Source organism: Emydura macquarii, unplaced genomic scaffold (assembly GCF_026122565.2).
Source record: "Emydura macquarii macquarii isolate MOO-44397 ecotype Brisbane River unplaced genomic scaffold, CSIRO-AGI_Emac_v2 contig_1045, whole genome shotgun sequence".
NCBI classification, from domain to species: Eukaryota; Metazoa; Chordata; order Testudines; family Chelidae; genus Emydura; species Emydura macquarii.
In genome coordinates, this window is record NW_027131182.1 from 14,753,374 (window position 1) to 14,778,520 (window position 25,147).

Consider the following 25,147-nt stretch of genomic DNA (forward strand, 5'->3'; position numbering starts at 1 on the left):
GCATTCTCGGAGAGTATCCCATGCTCCTTTGCTTCACTGCTCAGCAGTCTGCATTCTTGGATTTTTTTTGCTCTGCATTGTGGGATGCATAAAAGAAGCCAGGCAGGTTCAAACGTTTAAAAATTCCATGTTTCCATTGTCTCAAAGCCATGCATCCTTTCTGGGTGGGCTAGCACCATTTTTGAGTTGCTCTGGCCAACGTAGATCCAGCAATGTTCTGTGCTGCTGTGCTGGCAACTGTGAGTACACAAAGACTGGCTGAATTTCAGCACTCAAAACTGAATGAATTTAGTTTTAGACTTTGCCTTCCACACCACCAAGCAGGTGATGTGGCAGCAGCAGCTCCTTCAGCAGCATCAGAAGATTCAGAGGCAGCGGAGGAAGCGAGATGAGGAAGAAAAGGAGGGCTCCGAGCAACTGATACAAGAGGAGCAGTTCTTGGAGTCGCTTCACACTGTGCAGTGCTGTTTCTGAACTTGGGAAACCAGTGTGGATTGGTGGGAAAGGATCGTTCTGCAGGCCTGGGATGACCAGCAGTGGTGAGAGAATTTCAGGATGGCAAAGGCAACCTTTTTTGAGTTACGTGCTGAACTAGCCCTGGAGCTGCAGTGGCAGTGTACCAGCATGCAGGTTCCCATACTGTGAAGCACTTTTCCATTGCTGTGTGGAAGGTGGCCACCCCTGAATGCTACAGCTCTTTAGCCAAACAGTTTGGCATGGGGAGATTAATGGGATCCATTGTCATGTAGGTGTGGGATGCCATGGAAAAAGTATTGTCATATCAGGTTATAAAGCTTGGTAATGCTCAGGAGATTATTGATGGCTTTGGCTTTGCACACATGGGGTTCCCAAACTGTACTGGGGCAACTGATGAGATCCATGTGCCTATTATTATTATTTTCCCTTCCCCCCACCAGGGTGCAGAATTTATCATCAGAAAGGAGTATTTTTCCATGGAATTCCAAGGGCTGGTTGGAAACTGTGGAAGCCTTCGAGCCATAAATGCAGGGTGGTCTGGAAACTTCCATGAAGATTTTCCGGAACTCAGCTCTATTTCCTAAATGGAGAAAGGACTATTTGTCCTCAGGATCATGATAGACATTAATGGTGTGGAGATTACTCTAGTTATTCTGGGAGACCTGGCTTATCCTCTGCTTCTCTGGCTCATGAAGTTAAGGACGGAACTGTTGAACGACCTCCTCAGTAATTGCCGTAATGACAGTGGAGTGGGCATTTGCCCATTTGAAAGGAAGGTGGCACTGTTTGTGGAATAGGTGGGAAGCAGCAGAAAAAAATGTGCCTAAGATAATAGGAGTATCTTTTTTTTACATTTTATGCAGTATTTGTGAGAGTAAGGGAGAAATCCTTAGTCATGGGTGGGAGGCTGAGGTACACAGACTTGCTCAGGGGTTTGATCAGCCAGCAAGGCATACAATATAAAATGGAAACAGCAAAGTCAATACTTTCAGGGATGTCTATTGCTCATATTTTGAGTCTCAAGCTTGAAAACGCACAGCTGATATCCAGCGGGTAACCTGCAGAGTTACAGGCAGTGGAAGTAGAACATTGTTACAATCCTTATATTGCCTTATGCATGTGCCTAGATACTTTTGTAGAACCCTATGAATTATTTAAAAACTTCACATTTTCTGTGTAAAATGCATTGATGATGCTTTATAAATGAATTTTTAAGTTTATAGTTTAAACACTGTATTATATAGCAAACAGCAGTAAACCTTTAATTAGAACAATAGTGAAACAACAATCCAAAGCGCAAAAATAAAGAAACAAAAGTTCAAAATGGCATAGTGTAGTGGAGGGCTGAATGCAACAAGAGGAGGCCAGATTGAAGTCACCGGTGAGTTACCTCCACTTCTTCTTGTGCTTGAGCTTTCTGGTGTTGTGTAGTGAGACTTGAAGTTACTCAAAAGAGCTGGACGCCCAAGTGCAGCTGTGCTCATTGCCCTGACTTTGAGTCTGTGACATGGGAACACCCAGTGAGAGACTGCTGCAGGGGTACTGCAGGAAGGAGTTGCTGGTGTTCCCACTACCATGTATTTTCCAGGGATTGCTGAATGTGGTTGTGTCCTTGCACAGCGGCATTTTGGCAACCAACCAGGGGTCCAAGCCACCACCAATTATGGGGATGGGCTACCAATTATCTTGCTTGCTGCTTTTAGCCATTTTCAGGCCTTTGCAGGAACTTAGCATAACTAGACAAACCGGGAAGGGGGGAGGGTTTAGACAGTGAACATGTGAAGTGAACCTGGCTGTATGCATTCTCTCTCTCTTAATATGCTGGGGCAGATGTCTGTGAAAAACAGGAAGTCTGAATATATTTTAGAATTGTTGGTAAGGGGAAATTTAGCTATCAGACTAACAGTTTAAGACTGCTTGCTTAACAATATTATTTTTAGTGACATGTCTCTATAACTCTTGTTTTTGCCCAGTGATTGATTTGTGTGGTCAACTATGTAACATTCTTTTGATTGACGTGTCTCTGTAACTTTTGGGGTATAAGTGGGAGATAGTGAGTCTAAGTCAAGCGGATCGCTTCATGGACACATTTGGAAGGATCTCTAGGCGCAGACGGAAGGACCGGCCCTCCAGAAATCTGTGACTGATTCACCTGAAGACTGCCTTAGACATGTGGGATAACTAACAAGTTTTGGGGTACTCTAATATCTATGGTATTTGTATGTGCTTAAGACTAATAAGTGGAGACTTCGGCAAAGGAATTCCAATGGGAATTGCTGGAGGCCAATAAAGTAAAACCGTAAGGTTAAAAGCACTTGGTTTTGATTTGTGTGTGTCAGTCATATAGCAGGTGGAGGTACTGCATTTCCTTTGGATTATTTCCTGATACTGACTCACAGAGACTAATAGTTACTGGGTTGAGGAACTCTGGGCAATATTCTGATTTACAGCACCTCATCGCCTGCTATCCTAATAGCAGCCTGCGTTGCAGCAGAGCATTCTTGCTCTGTATTGCCTTCAAGAGTTGCCTTTGCATTTCCCTGTCTTTTTCTTGATGAATCTAAATAATTATGTGTCATCTTCCAATTTTGCCACCTCACTGTTGTGTTCTTATTCCACACCCTTCAGCTTGATTTCTGAGCACCTTCTAAGCATGCATCTTGCATGGTGCACCCAGTTTTCCAGATCATTAATAAGTGTTCTAGACACAGGTGCTAGTACAGAACTTTGGGGCACCCTACTGCTAGTTCTTTGCCAACCTGGAAATTTACCATTTGTTCCTACTCCTTCTTCTCTGGCTCTTAGCCAACTTCTAATCCAGGTCAGAGCTTTGCCTCTAAACCCATGACTAGTTTGTTTTTTAGGAAGGAAGAAAGGGAGGGAAGAACCCCAGCAGATTTTATTTCTCTGCCCCACAACCTTGCTCTTTGATGTTCCCTCCTTCCCTCTTTTATGTTTGGAAATTTAGCCTGTGCAGGGGTAGGGGCTAATGGTACTGATGCTGGGAGAAGGTGGTTGCCTCTTTTTCTTCCTTGCTGCTCTCAGTGCCAACCCCCTTTAATGCTCCCTTGCTGTGGTGCAATGAAGAGCAGGCTGAGTGGTAAGTAGGGAGGCAGCAGATGGAGCAGTGACTACTTGAGTGACGGAATGAGTGACTGCTGTTAGCAGTTGATCTGTATCTAGAAGCAAAGTCCCTAAAGGATAGAGATCACAATTACAGACAAAGGTTTTAATTCCCTTTGGCTCCACATTTGGGACAGATCAGTAGGGCTGTGGGACATCACATGGCACTTATGGTCCTTTGGCAAATCAGATTAAAGGAAGAGTTTGTTGCTGAGCTGCAAAGTGATTTGTGGAAGGTCTTTTTTATTTGGGAATATCTGTTTTAAGTTTCCAAACAATAACCATATTCCTATGCACAACTCTTCTTTTAAAGTACTGCTGTCTACAATACCAGCCAACAAAAGTACAGGCTTTTAATCCTCAGTCTTAAACCACACCCTGAATTTGAGTAATTATAATCTAGACTGATAAACTGGCAGAGGTGTTGGGAAGCAGCAGGAAAGGAGAAGAGAAGAGAAATCAAAGGAGCAAAATGAAGTGGAAGTGCCCCAGATGGTGCCCAGCTATGGTTCACAGCACCCCAAAAAGTGACATGGGGAAAGAGAAGCTACAAAAATGCCAGATAAAGATGTTGCTATCCTATCCTAGCACAGAAGGAAAAGGGGACTATAAGAAGGAACTAGAGAAAAGTCATTGTGCTGCTGGAGAGGATACTTATAAACTGTGAGATATCAGCTTTTGCACAGCACCTACAATGCCAGCTGACCCGGAAGACCCATAGATAGAAAGTGCATCTGTGGAAGGCTATGGCTATGGCTAAGGTGCTTCAGGGAGTAAACTGATTAATCCCTTGGGCAGCCTCCTCTGGTGGAGGACCAGGTGCCCTCTGTAGACACAATCCCCAATGGAGAGGAAAGCATAAAGGTATAGCTAGATGTCCATTGGGACACAGTTCAGTGACACCCCTTACACCTCTACCCCCCACACCCTCAGGAACAAATTAAACCTTATAGGTGGAACCATGACATGATGACATGAAAGATTTGCTGTATCTGAAAGACGTTCCATGAGGTTAGCGCATAATACGCTCCAGCACATTCCTCAGGCCTTTATTGCATGATGCTTCGTTTTGTCCAAATTAGAATATCTGAACCATTGTTATTGGTGTTCCTTCTGTCAGTGTTTTTGCCTTAATCCGACAATGAAACAAAGGTTGTCAGATAATAAAAGCTAAAGAATTTAAAGAGTATTTCTGGCAGTTTCTACTGTCACTTTGTGGATGTTATGGGTACAAACATTATGTTTGCTCAGGGGCTCTTCAAATTCCAGTTGTTAGCTGGGTGAGTATTCCTTTAAGATACAAAATTTGGATACTTTCATATGCCATTTTAAATGCAGATTCATAAATCTCTGCTCATCCAACTCTCCTCCTCATGCAGATTCCCATTTATGTAAGACCTGTAGAATTGTTTTTATTTTTACCATAATTCTTCCCAGTTACATCTGATTTGTGTGTAAAAACATTCATGGAATGATTTTTATTTAAAAAAAAACTTCACCCTCTGTTGGCTTATTGGTTATGGTACAAGTAATTATTTTCATGAAATCAGAACCAATACATGTATGATTTGAATGGTACGTGGAATTTCCAATTATTTATATTCTAGCTTTCAATGGGGATAACTATTGAAAGGTCTGTTCAGCTGATTAAAGTGCAGCATAGTAACAGTTGTCATAAATATAAACTCCTCTGCTGGGGTATTTTCTTAGTCTGGATTTTCCTTTGGACTCTTTAATTTTAAAAGAAATACATTTATGAGTTTGGAAACATGTCAGTATCTCTGAACTCCCAGTGCATGGAAGCCCAATTTGGCCAACATGGATATTTTTGACTGCTGACACACCACACCCAATCAATGGTTGCTGTCATCTTAAATGATGCTTTAATTCTGAACCACCAAAATAAAATCAGTGGAGTAGTACCCATTTACACCAGATCTGAAACTGGTCCATTGTGATTGAAGATGAAGTCTTAGCACAAGCCCATATTAATGGTGGCAGTGCCAGACCTACCCCCTTTGGGTTAGATCCAAAGCCTGTTGTAGTCAATGGATTGAGTCCTATTGATTTCTTCAGGGTTTGGATCAGGCTCTTTTTTCCTTGTCAGGCTTTTAGAGACTGACATAAAAACATCAGTAATAACACACCGACTCTTAATACACAACCTATCTGTCAATAGGTTGGGCATTTTGGACGTGCCCCACATGACAGTTAAAACTTATTCTTATACTTCTAGGCTTCGTGTGTGTTGATTTAAATACAGAGACATGTCTGCATATTAATTTTCAACTGTGTTCCTCGGAAAGATTTAACTTTTTAACATGGTACCAATCTGTGAGACAGCACAAAGTCGCTCATTTTACAGAAGACTGGCAGTCTGATCTTGGAAAAATTATATATTTTTCACATAATTAATCTTAATGATTGATTCCAGATGTTCCTGGAAAATGTTGTAGGAATTAAGCTTTCTGATATTTTTATTATGTAATGATACTTGCAGAACAAGGCCCAGGGTAATAAAAATGAAAAATACAATAATTTCAACAGTATAAAATTACTTAATGCTCTGAAGTATAATTTTATAACAAAGAAAAGATAAAGGGCTTGACTCTCCACTCTACTACACCAGTTTTACATCAGTGTAACTCTGTTGTCGTCAGTGGAGTTTCACCAGAGTAAAACTGGCATAAAAGACGAGAGAATCAGGCCCAAAAAATTCAACAACAAAGAAAAGTGAATGTAGTGCTTGTGGAAGGTGTAAGATTGACAGCCTTGGGAAATGAAGCTCTCTATTTACAGAACAGTCCTATTTATCCAGAGAGTTACCATACCACCAATACACCTTAACCCTAAAGGATCATCTACACAGTTGGGAGTAGTTCATTCTTCATGCTCTTCACTTCCTGCCATTTCTGAGAGGCTGACAACAAACAGGTAGCCTCACAATGGAGAGGAAAACTATTTTCAACCTTAACTTCTAATAACTTCTAGACTAGCATCTTTCTCAAATGGAAAGACAGAGGGAAAGAGTATTTTATACTAATCGTATATGCTCTTCACAGTTTCATTATTTTGTGTCTATGCAATGTGAAATATTAATGGGTTCTTCCCAATGCAGAGTACCAGAACAAGGCCTATGCACCATTTCAGCTCTACTGTCTTTGATTTGGTGCAGTCCCTCTGCACAAGGGTAAATTTCATCCATTCTAAATACCGAATCTAAGTTTAAGGGACCATCCTTTGCAAAATATACAGAGTGCAGATTGTTTGAAGCTGGTTTGGACCCTCTGTTCCCCCCCAGCACAGATTTTTGGAACCACCTCACTCCATTGCTCTGACCTCTGCATTAGCTCTGCATACTCCAGTTCCAGATCACTGACCCAATTTTTCAAAGCCCTGCATGAAATTGACCCTAGCAACATGAGTCCCTCTCTCTCTCTACCTATGCCCACGAACTCCCAAGACAGCTATGGTCCACAGGGATAATTAAAATATTAACCAATGGGAGACACTCAATACCACAGGAAATAAAATGTTCATGGGAGCTGGACCAAGTTTTTGAAACACAAAGACCACTAATCTCACTACATACATGTGTGTGTGTGTGTGTGTATACCTACATTATCTATCTATCTATATATCGATCTATCTAATATGCTGACTAGGAAAGAAGAAAGAAAAACATTGGTGGCACTCAGATATTACAGTGATGCAATGCCATAGAGGAACTGAGATGGAGGAAAATAAGGTAATAAATAGAAGGTAATGTGGATTTGTTACAAATGAATCATGACATACTAAGTTATTTCTTTGATGCTTTCTTGCAGTTTAGTGAATTAAGGAAATGCAGTTCCAATACTAATGCTAGATTTTATTTTATCTTTTAAACTTTTTATTAAGGCAAAGTTACAATAAAACATTAACATACTACATTGTATATTAATTATTCAGGATCAGATTAATATGCAAAATGCCTGAATTTGGGCTTGGTGGCTGGGAAGCCCTTCTCCTTTGAATATGCCAAAAAGGGTAACCAAATTTTGAAATGCCTATCTTCTTTTTGGTGCTTTTCTTGTGCATGTGTTTGGTATGATTATTTTTCCATTATAAGGACAGTCTATATTTTACCAATTTTACTAAATTTCATAGGAGGAGAAGTCACATTTTTCCAATAATGTGCAATACAAAGTCTTACTGCTTACAATAAAAAAGAAATTAATTTGTCATTCTTTTTAAAATATCAATCCTTTTGCTGGAGCATTACATAAGCAGGTCAGAGGAACTCTAAGAAGCTGGCATTTTGTCACAGGATGAATCTCTTCAATAGTTTCCTCCCCAAACCATCTAATTTCTGGGCACAACCACCACATGTGCATGTATGTTTCCCTTTCCCCACAATCCTCCAACAGAGTACCTCCCTAGTAGCAAAAATATGATGAATCTTAACGGAGAGCGTATTGTTTTACTAATTTTTTTTTATTTCTTTATGAGCTGCACAAATTGATGGTGTGTATCCCATGTCCCATACAGAGAGCTACTCATCCAGATCAGTTTCTTTGTCTAGATCCCTCTCCCATCTTTTCATCTGGGTTGTTCTCTTATCAACATATTTTTCAGTCAAAATTGTATGTATCTTTGAAATTAAACCTTTTGTTCCAGTTTGCTCCTGGCTCAACTTCTCAAATGTGGTTAAAAGTCTAGATAGAGCCATCTTGTATCCAGATTTCATAATAAAATATTTGACTTGGAAATATGGGATATTGATATTATTTACAGAATTACATATCTCTTGGTATTAGTTCAAATCAGGACCCAGGAACAGCTGTCCAAATGGAAAAATCTCAGCTCTTACCCACAGAGAATAGTCACTTTGCTATTTCCTAGGGATAAATTCCTAATTATTAATGAAAGTAGCTAAGGGAGAGGGCCTTGGCAGCAGGAATTTAAAAAATATGACCAAACCTGCTAAGGTGGTCTGGATGAATAGGTAATTTTTATTTTTGGTGATCTAAATGTCTTTTTAACCTAACAGAGATTATAAATAGCTATATTTGAACTCCAGTCTTGTTTGAGTTTTACCCAATGTTTGTATGGTGTATTGATAACCCAGCTGATCACATCTTTTAATTGTGATGCACAACAATCAGACAGATTAGGGAAAGCTAGTCCACTCCACTTTGTAGGTTTAAACAGAACTTTAAGAACTATGTATTTTATGTTTCCATATGAAATTTAACAGCACATCCTGCCATGTTGTTAATATCATGTCAGAGATGCTGTACAGAGGGCTGGACGCTAATAGGACGCTAATAGGACTCTGATCATCATGTGCAATCAGTTCCCCTGGAGAAGGCTGGTGGAGGATATGCAGCTAATTTGCTGATCAGGCTGTGGGGACTGATGAACCAATTAGCCATCAGCTGATCGGTATAAAAGAAGACAGAGGAAGGACGTGAGGGAGAGGATGTAGGCCTGCTGAGCCCAGCATGCTCTGAGCACTCACTTTTTCTCCCTTGCTGCCTTGCAAAGTTCAAGAAACAAAGTAAATACTTTGCTGCACCAGATTGTATTGGTGTTCTTCATGGGGAATCTAAATAAAGTCACACAAAGTTGCCACTTACTGGATAGAGTCCAAGAGGTTTCTGGGGCATCAGATGATGGGGACTGAGTGTATCCCGTTACAACTGGGCACTTGTTTGGGAGCTGGCTTGCCCAGCTGTGGTGATAGAGAAACCAGCCAAGGGGATGCCACTATGAGGATTCAGCATCCAGGTGATGAAGCAGACTCTGCAGTGCTTAGTGGAGCAGTAGAAAGAGCTGCAAAAGCCTATGCAGGTCTTCCAACAATCACACCAACTGGAGAGACAATCCCTGCTGGTGTGGTGGGCGGAACAGTTGAAGAGCCTGCAGGAATTTATCAAGGAACAAGTGCAAGGGGAGCAGCAGTTGCTTCAGAAACTGGTGAGTCCTGGTATGGGACAAAACTATAATAGGTTTCAAAAGTATAATGGGGCTCAAAAAAGAACTCGATATGTTTGTGGAGGATAGGTCTTTCAATGACTATTAGCCAATATGGTCAGGGATATAACCCCATGCTCTGGGTGTCCCTAGCCTCTGATTGCCAGAAACTGGGAATAGTCAATGGGGGATGGATTACTGGATGACTGCCTGTTCTGTTCATTCCTTCTGAAGCATCTGGCATGTTGTTGGAAGACAGGATTCTGGGCTAGATGGACCATTAGCTTGACCCATTATGGCTGTTCTTATGTGCAGGGCACAGCAATTGGACACAGGGGGTTGGCCTGTGTAAAATGAGGATTGCTGATAACCCTGGTGCATTTCTAATGACATTTGAAGGGACAGCAATGGGAGCCAGCTGAGACAGAGAAATGTGGGGTCTCCAGTTAGCACCCCATTTAGTGGGAGAGGCTCAAGCAGCTTATTTGGCCCTGAATGATGAACAGGCCAGTGACTAGGATACTATGAAAGTGGCCAGATTAGATAACAAGCAGAAGTTTCAAGCCATTAGATGGGCTGGAGATGTATAGCTTAGGGCATTTGCTCAAAGCTCAATGAATTGGGCTACCCACTAGTTAAAGACAGGTGCACAAGGTGTGGATGAAATTATGAATTCCATAATGCTGGATCAACTTCTTCAAGGCCTCCCTGAGAATACCTGTTTGTGGGGTTGGAGGCATCAACCTGAATTTTGTGGTTGGACTGGCACCTTGGGGGAGTGGCAGAGAAAAATGCCTACCATCACAGTGCAGGTGGGCACAGAGGGGAGAATGGCCTAGTGGACACTGCATCAGGGTGTTTGCTGGCTAGGAAAGATGTGGCAATTCCACACTGGATCCTGCTGTTGGAGAGACTGAGGCTGAAGTGATTCCATGGGGAGTGAAAACTCTGCCTGTTGGCTGAGATACCCCTGGAGATCTGGGGAAAGTTCAGATGGAAACAGGTTGGGGTTATGGATAGGTTGCCCCATCCGGTGGTGATAGGGACAGACTCCTTGAAGAAGAAAGTAGGCATCTGAGGTCCATGGCAGAAGGGAACTGAGCCACCAAGGAAGATAGAGAAAGGGTTCAAAGTAGTGGAAGAGGGGGAACGCTAGACAACAGGATACTAGCCAGGGGTTAAAGAGGAAAGTGAACCTTCTGCAGGAGAAAATGAAGAAAGAAAAGAACTGACTGAGCAGGCATTAGGGGAAAAAGGAAGCCTAAGAGTAGTGGAAGGAGAGAGGCTGTCCCCAGAATGCTTGCAGCCAGGCCCTGAGATGAGTAACCCTGGGATACGTTCATAGGGCTAGGAGACTGAGGGACAATAGATATAAAGGACAATGGGATGATAGGATATCCCCTAAAATAAAGAGGGCAAGGGTGGGGAGATTAGATCTCCAAGTTGTCCCCGATGCAAAGACTTGTGGGTGGAGACAGAGGTGTGGGAATGACCCCTGCCCAGGAAGTGTGGGTTTTGTGGGTGAAGGATGGACACAGCCGGTAAGGAGGTTCTGGATAACCATTTATAAGGAAGGGATGGCCGGAGGTCAAGAGAAAGGAGATCACAGAGAAAGAGAAACCTCATTGTTAGATTAGGTATTTAGATCCTGTAGGTTTGTCTGCCTTCCAAAACAGAAAGTTCTTTAACCAAATTCTCATTTTTTTGAGGTATGATGCTTTATTTATAAGGATCCCCTTCATTACTGTCTTTCCAGCATCTCTGAGAACACTTTTATGGATCCCTTCCTTAACCTTTTCTTGTATGTATTTCTGAAAATTTTCTTCCAGTTCTTGGCTTCTAAGGTGGGTGGGGATGGGGGTCATAAAACAAAGCTCTGTTCAACTGCCAGGCCCTTTGGGACTCAGTGGAAAAACAATCTTTAAATCTAATATATTTAGACCTAATTATAACACTCAAATTAGCTTTTTTGACTAAATTAGTCAATGTTCTTGTAACGAAACTCATATCAATCCTTGAATAAGATCCATGAGTAAAATCCAATAAGATCCAATAGTATGTATATTAAGTCAACTACTCCTATGGTATATTTCCTGATGTTTGGATTCCTTTCCTGCTGGACATCCACCATATCCTCATTTTCTAAGTAAGTCAACAAATTTGCACTTGCTCCTCTCGAATACCTTCTGTGTAGATTTCATTGATTAAAAGCAGGATTAAGAACCTTGTTAAAATTCTCTCAAGAATAATATCCTCTTCCTTAAATTTTTCAGGGATTAGGAAGTTTTATTAAAAAAAGAAGCTTGATCTTGACTGGGATCATGTACATTCGCTAAGGTGAGTTTACCTTTCAGGGACCCCTTAATTAAAATATCTGCCCACTGTATCTTGAGTTGTGTTGACACAATAAAAGGGAAATATTTAACGGAATTTTGCCATTCTTCTTCTGTTATATTGTCCTGGAGAGACATATGGCAGCTATGTCCAAGAAGTATTCAGGTATTTATCATAATTTGAATGTTAGATTCTTATTAAGGAATTTTGTATAATTCCACATGAAGTTTTCATAGGGAAATTGCAGAACTGTGGATTAGATGGAACTACTGTAAAATGGACACAACTCTCCCCATAAAACTGAACTAAAAAAAACAAGCACAGGAAGTAATTATTCGCTTATTGTCAAGTTGGGATGATGCAGGGGCACATTGCGAGGACAATGCTGTTCACTGCTTTCGTTACTGACTTGACAGTAGGGGTAGAAAGTAGGTTAGTGGAATGGGAAGGACCATAAATACTTTGGAGAGTATGAGTTAAAAATACTCTGACATAATGTTGACATTGGAAAAATGGACAGAAGTCAGTTGAACAAGTCTTTTAAAAAAAGCATGGTTCTAATAGGAAAGAATAAATATAGAATGAGGGGAATTCCTTGTGGACATGTACACCACAGAGAAATATCTGGGGGATCATGGTCGATGGTAAACTGTCTGAATTATTCAATAATGCAACACTCATTGAAAAAAAATGCTACTGTTGTATCTATTGTGTTAGCAAGTGTATTGTGCACACCGAGCAAGTATAATTATTCTGCTCTACTCAGCACACCCTTAGCAGTACTGTATTCAGTTCTGGGCACTACATTTAAAAAAAGACCAAGACAAGTTGGAGAGAGGTCAAAGGATAGCAGCAAAAATGATAAATATTTTGGAAAATGAGACGTACGTGGAAAATGTTAAAAGGAGTGAGAATGTTTAATGTAGAGATCACTGCCGGAGACATGGGAACTAACTACAATAAATCAAAGGGTGTTGTGATAAGAGCTGGTATCACTTGTTCATATTAGTCACCGAGGACAGAAGTAGTAGTGGGCACTGTAGCAAGCAGGGGCATGTGCAGAAATTTAACTTTGACCCCTTTTGGAGGTGCACTTCCTGCCCGCCCCCAACTCTGGGAAGAGTTTGCTTTCCCCTCCCTCTCACCACTGGCAGGAGCTCACTCTTCGTTCCTTCTTGCTCTTCCCTCCCTCTTTCCCCCAGCCCCGGGAGGAGCTTGCTCTTCCTCCCCCCTGACACTCCCGGCCCCAGGAGGAGCTTGCTTCCCCCCTGACCTGGCCCTGGAAGGAGCTCGCTCCACCCGCCTCCCCGCAGCTGGAGAAGTTTTGTACCCCCGATGCTTATTGGAGAGGGAATGTGCCCCTCCTTGCTCCCCCTTGTGCATGCCTTTGGTAGCAAGGAAAATGTAAGTTAAATATGAAAGGTTTATAAGAAGAACAATGCGATAGAGTAATCTGCCAAGGGAGACTGTGGGATTGCTTGTATGGAAGGGATTCACGGCTAGAATAGACATCCATCTCTTAGAGAGAGCTTATGAGTTTTAAAAACATTCCTTCTAAAATGCAGGTGGCTGATTTTGATGATCAATTAATAATCACTGCCAAATTTTAAGATTCATCTTGAGGAGATTCTCCCCTATAGTCATGTAGCCTCATTCTTTACCTCCCCTTCCTCACTTTGGGATGGGAAGATTTTTATAGATTCAAAGGCAGAAGGAACCATTGTGATCATCTAGTCTGACCTGTATAATGCAGGTCACAGAACTTCCCCAAATTAATTCCTAGAGCAGAGCTTTTAGGTAAACAGCCAATCTTGATTTAAAGATTGTCAGTGATGGAGAACCCACCATGATCCTTGGTAAAATGTCCAAATGGTTAGTTACCTCATGGTCAAAAATGTGTGCCTTATTTATTGTCTGAATTTATTTAGCTGTTACTTCCAGCCATTTCAAGGACACTATCAGCATTGTCTCAGGCCCCAGTTCAGCAAAGGACTTGAGCACCTCCCTAACATTAAGCACCTGGATAGTCCTATTAAAATCAATGGGACTACCCATGTGCTTAAAATTAGGCATGTGCGTAAGAGCCTTGCTGTTATACAGGACTGACTCAGACGTGCTAATCGAACATTTTATAGGACCAGTTCTGTAGTATTTAGCATTCCATATTGAATAATGTCAAAGGGATTGCGACCTGGATTGTCACATGATTATCATTTATATAGAGCTTTTCATCTTCAAAGTACTTAACAAACATTAACTAATTAATCCTTGCATCAACCCAGTACAGCAGGTAAGGGTTTTTATCCCCATTTTAAGGATGGGGGAAACTGAGACAGAGAAATTAAGTGTTTTAAGGGATTAGACCTCACATATTTCTGATTCCTTTGCTGTACTGAGACTACTAGATTGTCCCGCTCCTGCTAATCTTTGATCATTTCAAGAAAGTAAAATACTGAGTAGGAAAAGATCTGGGGCCAAATCCTTACGTGTTGTATATCAGCATAGCAGTGGAGCAATGCTGATTTTTCACTAGCTGAGGCTCTTGCCCTTTATTTGGAGCACTACAGATCAAAATGTGTTTTTCCCCACTCTCTTTACAAGACTAGAAACATTACCTTGTAACAGCACATCCACAGTCCCATACTCCTATCCGTTTCCCCATATTTAACTGAACCGTAAAATGTACTCTCGGATGAAATTTAACATTCAGCATTTTAGCCCTGGCAGGGGATTTTCTGGAGGAAATTTGAAATGAGCCATTTGATTTTGGAAATAGAAGAATGCAAATAATAATAAAACAGTTGAGATTTTAAAAGTGCTCTTCATGGACGTATATAAGTTCAAAACAGTGTTCTTTTAAAATTCATATTTGAAGGTCAATAGTCACTATGGTAGATTAGGTACTTTTGAAATATTTAAATAGAAAGCAAAGACGGGAGTTAAAACAAAATATTGGAAGCTGTTCATGTGCATGTGCAGACATATTTAAATTACCCTCAAAAGTTTTGAGTGGTTTTTTGGCCTGCTCTCACTATATATCTGTGCCAGCACTGGTTCAGTCTAAACACCATAAATTGTATTCTCTTCAGCATTATTAAAGTCACTTTATTACAACTTTACCCAGCTAGCTCTGCCTTGTTGCATTTTTAACCTACAAATTCAGGGATATGTTATTTTATTAATCAGTCAGAGTGAGTGCCTGGGCACTAAGAGGGGAATGTCAATGCTTGATTTGGCTGAGACAACATGCCTGACCGCTTTTCACACTGACAATTTTGCAGGCACAAATAATTGTGAATATAAGTGATGTCAATTAGATAGGTGGGTATTTGATTGTGCCCACATTCAGATATCTAGATGTGAAATTATATCAGCTGCACTTGCATATAACTGCTGGATCAAATTTGCACCAGCAATTATGTTACTGCAAATAGTGGGTGCAAAACATCAGGCCGTGTGAGAGAGAGAGAGAGAGAGAGAGAGAGTGCGTGTGTATGTGAGACAGAGAGACCAAAAATGGCTCTACAATCATCCATGTGTCAGTGAAAGAAATTCATACACTAAAGACCACACTAAAATCAATTAGGGTTTGTGATGGAAGATAGTAAAGGAAAGAAAATTGACATTTCAAGAAAAAGTGTAGCGTGTTTGTGTCCTCCATTGACTAGGTACATTGTAGTGCCCCTTAAGACTTCTAGAACTGGCCTTTGCAGACTGATATGGGAGGACGTGGAGGGCAAAAGCCTGGCCTTACTCACTGGAGTCATGCTGGAGGTAGGAAGCACATGACAGGATAGCTCAATTTGGCATGGGAGGAAATGCATTGCTGGGCCCATCTTACCATTCCTTCAGAAAAGAGCCCATTAGTAGCAGCCCTAACTTACACTGAACATCACAGCACATGGTCTAGGTGGCTGCTTACCTGGTTACATCCCATAGAGAGCAGGCTGTGCCCACTTCCAGCAGCGGTGCACTGCTTGATGGGGAAGCTAGGCCCATCCCAGTGTAAATTTGAGTGCTAGGAAAGAACCCTACTCCACTGCCACAAAGGTGTGCTATGGGTAAGACTACAAGCTGGAGGTATAAATTCTAACTCAAGGAGATGTACCCGCACTAGTTCAGATTGAGCTAGTATGCTAAAAATAGATTGTAGCATATTGTTTCAGCTTTATCTTGTTCTTGTTTTCTACACAAATTTGGTGTAGTTTTAATGTAGTTTTTGGGCCAGATGCTGACCCTAACACTCTGGTTGCTTTACCTTGCTTTGTCAGCCACACTATATTAGGATGGTGGAAGATTCCTTTGTCATTTCCTCCTAGCCCCCAGCAAAGAAGGCATGTCTGAGAGACGGGACATCCTTCCACTCCAGTGATCCATAGATGCGGAAATGGCTCTGTAGGGTCATGAGGTGTCAGGCGTAAGTTTGGACAGCCCTTGGTCTGCTTACACCTATGAAAAGAATGGGCCTGGTCCCTGGACAGTTCGGGATGGAGTGGAGGCAGAAGAGTGCACAAGGGAGGGCAAGCAGGGGCATGGGCTTCCCTCTCACCAAAGTCTCCATGTGTCCCTGCAGCCCCAGGAGGGAGGAAGCAGCAGGACTGCTGGCTGCTGACTGAACTCTACCTCCCTCCAACCTCTACAGCTGCAGTCTGCTGCTGGAGTCCCACGCGTTGCCTCCACCTCCACACCTCAGCAGGTGGTCTGCAAAGCAGGTAGCAGGGACTACAGCAGCAGGGAAGTAGAAGCAGCAGCTGTATGGTGTGGGGAGGAAGAGCTCAGCCAGCAGCCAGCCACCCTGCTGCTTTCTCCTGCCCCAGACTGCAGGGACATGGAGAATGCCACTGCCAATGAGAGCGGCTGCCATCCTGAGAAATCTGGGGGTCATGAAAACCTTTCTTTTGTGTGTTTTTAATGTGCCCCTCCAAAAGCTTTCAGGTTTAAGTTCCTGTGCTCATCTCTGGGTCCCTTAAAATCACCTTCCTTGTCCCTGCCCCAGTGCCTGAACTGTTCTGAGTGCTGCTAATCTGTAGCCAGGACCTCTGGCCTGTTGTGTGTAAGTAACATTCACCTGAAGAGTCATGAATAAGATTAGTAACATATGGAATAGTGACAATAGTTCTTCCACAGAATGCTGGATTAGGAGGCCCTTTCTCATTCTGACATTTTTTGTTCTGAGCTGTTATACTGCACTTGATAGGATAAAACTTATCTCACACGTTGACACACTCGCCACGCAGGCACACATGATATCTTTTGTAGATGGCTTAAATCAAGCAGTTAGAAAAAGCTGCAGCTCGTTTATTGGAAAGAAAGTTATCCCCATAAAAGTAAAATGTTAATAATAACCATTTGTAATGTGGGGGTGGGGTGTTATTTTTCACTGTAGTCACTGGTTAGCAAACCAGACCTCTGCCTCCCAAAAAAACATTTTATTCATTTTCTAGTTGCATATTTGTCAGCAACCCAGTTCAGCATTGAGATTTTGTACCGAAGGTAATTAGTTTCAGCTGATACTTACTGGCAGGCATTTCCCCAAATCAATGAAAATAAACACAAGTATAATGGCATTTTTTAAAATTATGTGGTGTTCCCTTTTTAGAGAAAGAAAACAAAAAAACTGACTTTTGTTCATACAACACTGCAGCAAGACATCAGATCAGTGAGTCAAGTGTTTTAAAGAAGAGCAACAGGAAAATATTGCAAAGATAATGTTTCCAACCTCAACTAGCAGACTGCTAAGAATTCTATCATTTGCATGAATACCTTTTGATGGGTTTAAAAAAATCCTTGCATAATGGGGACTGTATGTAGCTGACAGTTTAAAGCTTTTGCAGTAGGAACTAAGAAAAGTTCTGGATGTTAATAGAAGCTTTTACTGATAATGGATTTAAGTTCCTGAATGCTAGAAGTGTGTTATTTCTGGTGTTAGGTTAAAAAGATCATAAGATGGTAGTCATTAAACTGTACAGCCAAAAATAACATCTGTCTCTCATGAATATGGGATAAGGTCTCATTTTATCTCTCTCCTTATTTGAAAACAGTATTTTTGCTTGCAAATTATAGTTTTGTGCCATTTTGAGGAATAACATTAAACATTACAGTAATTCCATCACACCATTTTAAAACAAGTGGGATCTGCTTAACAAAAATACATAAACAATTGCAGCACTTGGTTACAATGGCTTTGGAAACCCCAGCCATGTTTCTATTTGTCTGGGGCTACCTTAATTCCTTTGTTTGATCCTTTTTCATTAGAGCCCCCAGGCACCTACCACACCTTCTAGGGAAAGCACTGGATCACTTCACCTCTGGTATGTATGGTTACTGTGAAAAATGCAGTACATTCAACAGGGTATAAAGCTGATATTAAAAATTCAGGATGCTACTGTAAAGGCCTAATAGTGCAATGTGCTGATTGTTTCTTGGATGGTTCTGAGTTCCCACTGTTTCCACTGACTATTCACATGGGACTGGTCACATGAATAAGGATCATTCATAGGTGCAAACACTGCACGTCCAATAGCCCTAGTCCTGCTGTGTGATCAATGTGGGTGGACCCCTGCATGCAACTGCGTGGTAATGAAGTAACTGAAGTCAGCGGGGCTCTGCACAATCACACAGGTCCACCCATTTGGAATAGCTTGCAGGATCAGGGCCTTTCACTCTAAGCTCTTTAGGGCAGGGGCTGTCTTCCTCTTTGTGTGTGTCTGCACTGCAGCTGGGAGCATGCTTCCCAGCTTGGGTAGACAAATGCATGCTAGCTCTGCTTGAGCACTAAAAACCAGCAGAATGGCCTGGGTAGTGGCTCGGGCTAGCTGCCTGAGTACAAACCTGCCTGACCTCCTGGGTACATACTTGGGCACTTGCCTGTGCCACTGCAGCCACAATGCTATTTAGCATGCTAGCTCCAGCAGAGCTAGTGCATCTGTCTACCTGTGCTGGGAAGCACACTCCCAGCTGCTTGTGTAGACATACCCTTTGTGGCTTTCACAGGGCCTAATATATTGAAGCTGCAAAATAAAGGAGGAATAATAATAAAAATGATTAATTCTAAAGATCATAATTTCCATTATAAGTCTGTACTTTCTGGGATTTACAGCAGGATCATAAAAATACTCTGTTCCAGTTTCAGCTCAGAAGACTTCTTACAACTAATTTGTGAAAATTAGTTTGGTTGTTTGTTTATGTATTTTACTTTAAATAGAAGCAGGTTTCAAACCTGATGTCTGCTTCACTGCCAAAAGAATCCTTTTAACTAAAGTTTTCAGGCCGCACAGCAAGTCTACAATGCAGACCAGTGAATTTGACTGTGTTGGAAAAAAGCTTGTTGAGGAACAAGTTCCTTTGATTAGGATTTTTAGTTCACAAAAATTATTTCTATGTACTTTCTATTAGTAAAATAGACTCCGTGTTGGAAGCAACTGTTGTAATTTGTCATGTCAAAGTGTGTGTGTGTCTGTGATATTTCTACAACCTCAGTCAATAAAAAATTTTATTTAAAAATGCAGGGCCCCAATCCTGCAAGTGGACCATTAGGGCTTTCTGGATGGCAGCACTCTTCATTCTCAAGAATTCCCTACTGCTCAGAATCAAGCCCTAATGCATTCTGAAGGTTGCCAACATGTTTTCACGCATAGTCTATAATGTAAAAATCCTCAAATATGAATATTACAGGCTCAGAAATCTGCAGTTTTAGAAACCCCCTAAGTATGTTACTATGTGATGGTCCCTAATGGTTTAGAGCATTTATGGTCTATATGAGAACAATACCTCAGTGAAATATTTCCCTTCTTTCCTCTTTTGTTCTCTTTGCCTTGCTCCATTTCTCTCTCTTATTATTCAGAACAAATGTAATCATGGGGTTAGACGGGACCACAAGGGTCATCTAGGCTAACCCCCTGCCAAGATGCAGGTTTATTGTGTCTAAACCATCCAAAACAGATGGTTATCCAGCCTCCTTTTGAAAGGTTGAAGGAACTTCCACAACCTCCCTAGGTAGTCTTGGTTGGATACCCCTAGGGGTATCAGAGCAGACTGGGACATCTTTGTGCATAACACCATGGCTTGTAGCTCTCTGGGAAGCTGTGATCATTGGGGACTACACACACACTCCCTCAACAACTGATTTTTTTTTAAGTTTGGTGGCCTAACTGAAAAATTAAAAAAAAAAATTCACTTCACATTAAACTGAAATGACAATTTTTCAGGTTTTTTTTGGGGGGGGGAAGGCAGGTGGGGGTTGCTGCCAAAACAAATAAATAAATAAAATCAAAAGTGGCTAATCAGCATCTTATGGAAAAAAGACCGGGCATTTTGATATTAAGGTGCTATGGTGCTTTATTAATATCTTAGGCCCTGATTCTGCACTCTGATCCATTTCAGCAGGACTCTGTATAGGAGCAAAGTCCTGCATTGTGGGTCAGATTGCACTCGGGGCCTGTGCGACTTGTTCAGATGAATAGATAGAAATGATTGTTGGTTTCAAGAACTGGTTGCAGTTCTTAGGCCTCGATTCTGCAAACCACTAAGAATGTGCATAAGTTCCATTGCACTCACTGGGACTTGAGCACATGCATAAGTGCTTTGCTGACATGGTGCCTTAGGACTTGATCCTGCCATACGCTGAGAACTCTAGCCCAATCCAGCAAAACACTTATGCAGGGGCTTAACTATGAGCATGTGAGTAGTTCCACTGAAGTCCACAAAGGCATAAGTGTCAGTGTCACTGAACATATCACCATAAATGCCTATTTGGGATTCTTTTTGGCAGTCTCAGTAGAGAGGCCAAAGACTGAGACCATGCCCTCACTAGGAAAAAGGGTGTGTTGTTAGGTGTCCTTAACACCTATTAAAATCCTAGTGGAGACGAGGCACATTGTAGTTTCGCATGTGTTAGCTGGTTGAGGTGAACTTTAGTCTCCATGCTAGTTTTACCTTGACCAGCTAGCAGGTATTAAAACACTTATCTACACTAGGATTTGAACAGTGTTAACTAATATTAAAATACACCTTTTTCTCTTGTGAAGTCTTGGGCTCAATGAATGAAGTACATATGTATGGAGAACGAACTACCTTCTCTTCCTGAGAGATGATTCCTCAGAAAAAGGTTGAGGCACCTTGACATGGAGTGTAGTCAAGTTTGTCCTGATGCTGCCATCAGTGTGATGATCCCTGCTCTGTCAAGAAATAAAGGCTTGAATCTGGGTGCTGTTAATTCACAAACACTTAGGCCTAGTGTACACTCACTCGGAAATTCTGCTGCAGTCAACAGGAGTTACGCAAGCTACGCAGAGTAGCTTGTGTAACTCCTGTCGACTTCATAACTTCCTTTTAGCGCGTCATCTCCACTGTGCTGTGCCAACGGGAAATGCGTTCCCGTCAACGCAGTGCTATGCCTTTTGAGGAGGTGGTTTAATTGACTTGACTTCCAGATCTTCACTTCTGCTCAATTGATCCAGATAGATTGATCTGACGGAGGCGAATATGCCGCCGTCTGTGTGTACACAGCCTTAAAAAAAAAGTTTAGAAATTAGCAGGAGGGAGGAAAAAGTAAGACACAAATAACATTGTTTACAAGCAAGAAGAATGAAACTATCTTTTTATCTTGTCCTGTATTCTCCAGGTGTCATGGCTCATAGCGCGCACCATCACTATCCCCAGATCTATCTTACATGGCCCCTGTTACCACAGTATCTGAGCCCTCACAAGCTTTAATCTAGTTATCCTCACAACACCCCTGTGAGGTAGGGCAATGTTATTAATCCCCATTTTATAGATAAGAAATTGAGGCACAAAGGGTATATCTACTCTGCAGTTGGGAGAAAACCTGGATCACACTAAAAATAACAGTGTGGATGTTGCAGCTCATGCTCTTAAGCCCCCCCTGATCCCTTAGGCCTTATACCCTGAGCTGCGACATTCACACTTCTATTTTTAAGCACGCTAGCTCAAGTCTGTCAACCCAAACTGGAGGCTCGCTCCCAGCTGCAGTATAGACATACTCAAAAAGAGTAAGTGATTTGCCCAAGGTCACACAGGAAATCTGTGACTGAAGAGAGGTGAGAACCCACCTCTCCAAGTCCTAGACAAACACCTTAATCACTGGACCATCCTTCCTCTCCTACAAGAGAGAAATGCAATCAGATGAACTGAGGAGCAAATGTCAAGCTTTGCTTTGAATTTTCTCATGTGTCAGAGATTGTCACAGCTTTAATGTTAGCCAAGAATAGCATATGTGTTGGATATATATGTTAGGATATTTTAATATTATACTTGATATCGCTATGCTGAATTGGTGTGCATACAGCTGACTCCATGCAGCAGCTTTTAGTCTAAGTTCTTCATTTCAGAATTGATTTAATAAAGATGAGTCAATTTCAGTAGCTGATGTAGAGCTGAAGTTACATAGTAAAAGTTTTGGGACTATAATCCTTGAAATACTGTGGATGAAATACGCACCTGTTTTTAATCTACCTCATGACTGGTTCTCATGTATATTTTTTAACATAACTTGAACTGGAGAAGTATTAGTAGTTAAGGGAAAAGAGTCCCTTCAGCATATTTTCCATTTAATTAGATGAATGTTGTATTCATGCACAGAGTGGATTCCACATATTTTACAGTTCTAAAAATCTGGTAATAAACAGAAAGATGCCAGAGTAAGTTAATTGGGAAGGATGTGCACCCCTAGAAAAGTTGCAGTACCATATCTGTGCTTCTGAAAAAATAGCCATTTATGTCTTATGCCATTTGGCCCATCCAGAACAGACTGGAATATTCTTTGGAGCTCCTGGTATGAGTAGAGTATACTGTAGTGAATCTAGAAAAATAAGAGCAAAAACCTGATTGGATGATGAATGAAAGATAATGGAATAGAAGGATGGGGAGTTAAACTGAGGAATTAAAAACACACCCCATAATAATTAACTCTGCAGAGCTGGAAAAAGAACCAGGAATAGCTTTTTAAAGAGCTGATTCTCTTCCCACCGTGTTACCATCCTTGAACATTAAAAAAATCATGAATCGGGCCCCGAAAAATCATGAAATTTGCGCCGACTTTTTTTCTTTTTAAATTGCATTTTTTTAATTTGCCTTCTGTTTTTTGAGCTTTTAAAGTTCATACTTTTAAGCTTTTCTCTGCAACCATAAGGTCAAGAAACTTACTCTTAAAATAAATAAATAAATAAGTAAATAAATAAAAGCTCAGATTCTCAGGTAATCCCACAACTTCTGGAACTGGGGTCTTAGGAAAAACACCACATTTCATGAGATTTGTGTGATGAGGTGTCCACCCCACACAGGACTGGAAAGGGTTAAGATGGCCAGATGGGTCAATTAACTCCACAGGCTGCACCTGGAGGAGAAGCCAGGGAACAGGGAATTGACTGGAAGCAGGCTCAGCTGCAGGGGCCTATGTAAGCCAGGTAGCTAGCAACAGAAGGGGTGGCAGGGATGTAGGCTGTAGTCACTCCCTAGGAGAGGGAGGGATATTAGGGGCTAGAAGGTAGTCTACAGTTATTCTCTGAGCTGGGGGAGGCTGGTGAACTCAGAGGGGAAGCAAGGATGGTAGGAAAAAGCTTGGGGAAAGCAGCAAGATAGGACCGTGCAGGACTACTGCAGGACTAAGATAGGACAACTGACCAGAGGACCCCTGAGCAGGAACCCAGAGTAGAGGGCAGGCCTGGGTTCCCCTACCAACCACTGGGGATGTGGCATAGGCCAAGCAGAGGACAGCAGACTATCTGGGATGGTTTGCTCTGGAAACACTTTGTTTCCCTCCCCTCCTCTCCCCAACCCTCCTTGAACGGGAAACACTCATAGTGACCTGGCTGGAGGGCTGAGTCATGAAGAGGAGGCTGCGGTTCCTGGAGTGAGAAGGATCTGCAGGGTGAGAGGATGATGTGAGAGACATCATCAGGGGAGGGCGCAACGCCTGTCTAAAGCTAATCCCCAGGATGGCCAGCAGGAGGTACCACTGGTGGTGAGTGGACTCCCCATGACCACTTGCAGTAAAAACTGAGAATTGGTAGCTAACAATGCCCTCCACACACCCACAAAAGGAGGGGCTCAAGCTGAAAAGACACAGACTTATACAGAAACTAGATGTAAATGATATTTTTCCATTTTGAATTTATTTCTGATTTATATTAAAGACCAACATTTCCCCATAATGTCTAGTGCTGGTGCACTCAATATATGACCAGAAAAAGATGGGTGTGATGAGGTGTGCCAAGTCTTTGCAGCCCCTTACTGGAGGCCCCATTGCTCTGTCACAACCAGCCACAGGAAACAGCTCTCTAGGAGGAAAAGAGCAGTGAGTATTAGACCTCCAGACACATCCCAGGAACAGCCATTTTGGGAACCACTGAGATCTGGTCCTCCAGCAACTAGAATGGTTGGGGACCAGCAACAGCTAAGCAGGACCCAGCAGGCTGAATTAAAGCAGCTGTCTGGTGGTAGCAAGGCAATTTCTGGTTGAAGCCAGAGAAGTGAGGAGAGATGCTCCGTAGGTTACAGCCAAAGGAACAAGGCAGGACCAGGGCTCAGACCAGGGCCTATTGTTGTACTCATTCAGTGGTAGGAGTTCAGAAGGATCCCTGCTGATTCAGTTTCAGAGGGCATTGAGCCCCAGAAGGGCAGGAAAACATTGTGTTTAAAATTGGCCCTGAAGGGCAAGGAATTTCTTCTGTTTAAGTTTGTTGTACCCCAGAGGGTTTGGACTGTGTGACCCTAGCCAGAGGCGTGAGCTGATAAAGACCTACAGAGGTAGGCTGACAGCCTGTAGGGGGTTCTGAGAGCTGAAGAGACTGGTGCACTGTGCCTGGTCTCCAGTGGAGCTGAGGGAGGTGAGTGCAACCCACCACAATGGGAAATTAAATTTTGAGTTTTAAGCCAAGTGCCTACAAAAGTACAAGGCCAGCATATGATTGCATTGGGACAATGGTATCAAAACCACAGTTCTGGTAAGGTACTAACTCCTACACTAAGCAATCTTACACTAAATAGTTTACCACAGATTTTTATAACAAAAATAAAGCACTTTTATTACAAGTTTTATTCACAGACTTGTTCGGTATGATAAATCATAGAATCATTCATATTGTCAATTATACCTAGTACTTACTGTAATGGATATGCAGAAATATATAGTAGCAACAAAAAATGTCGCACCTGTACTTGGGCAAAATTCAAGGCTCTTTTAGTCTTGTTAAAATTAAAACATAAACAGAACATCTCACAAATAATTCTAAATCCT

At 41.8% G+C, this 25,147-nt stretch overlaps 1 long non-coding RNA gene across 1 annotated transcript; it reads left to right on the forward strand.

Moving 5' to 3' along the window:
* The first annotated feature begins 9,147 nt into the window (after positions 1 to 9,147).
* On the forward strand, positions 9,148 to 19,617 carry LOC137151307 (uncharacterized). The gene is made up of 4 exons (XR_010919241.1): positions 9,148 to 9,561; positions 11,832 to 11,895; positions 18,148 to 18,203; positions 19,401 to 19,617. It is a non-coding gene; the product is annotated as an uncharacterized lncRNA (long non-coding RNA).
* Positions 19,618 to 25,147: the final 5,530 nt, after the last annotated feature.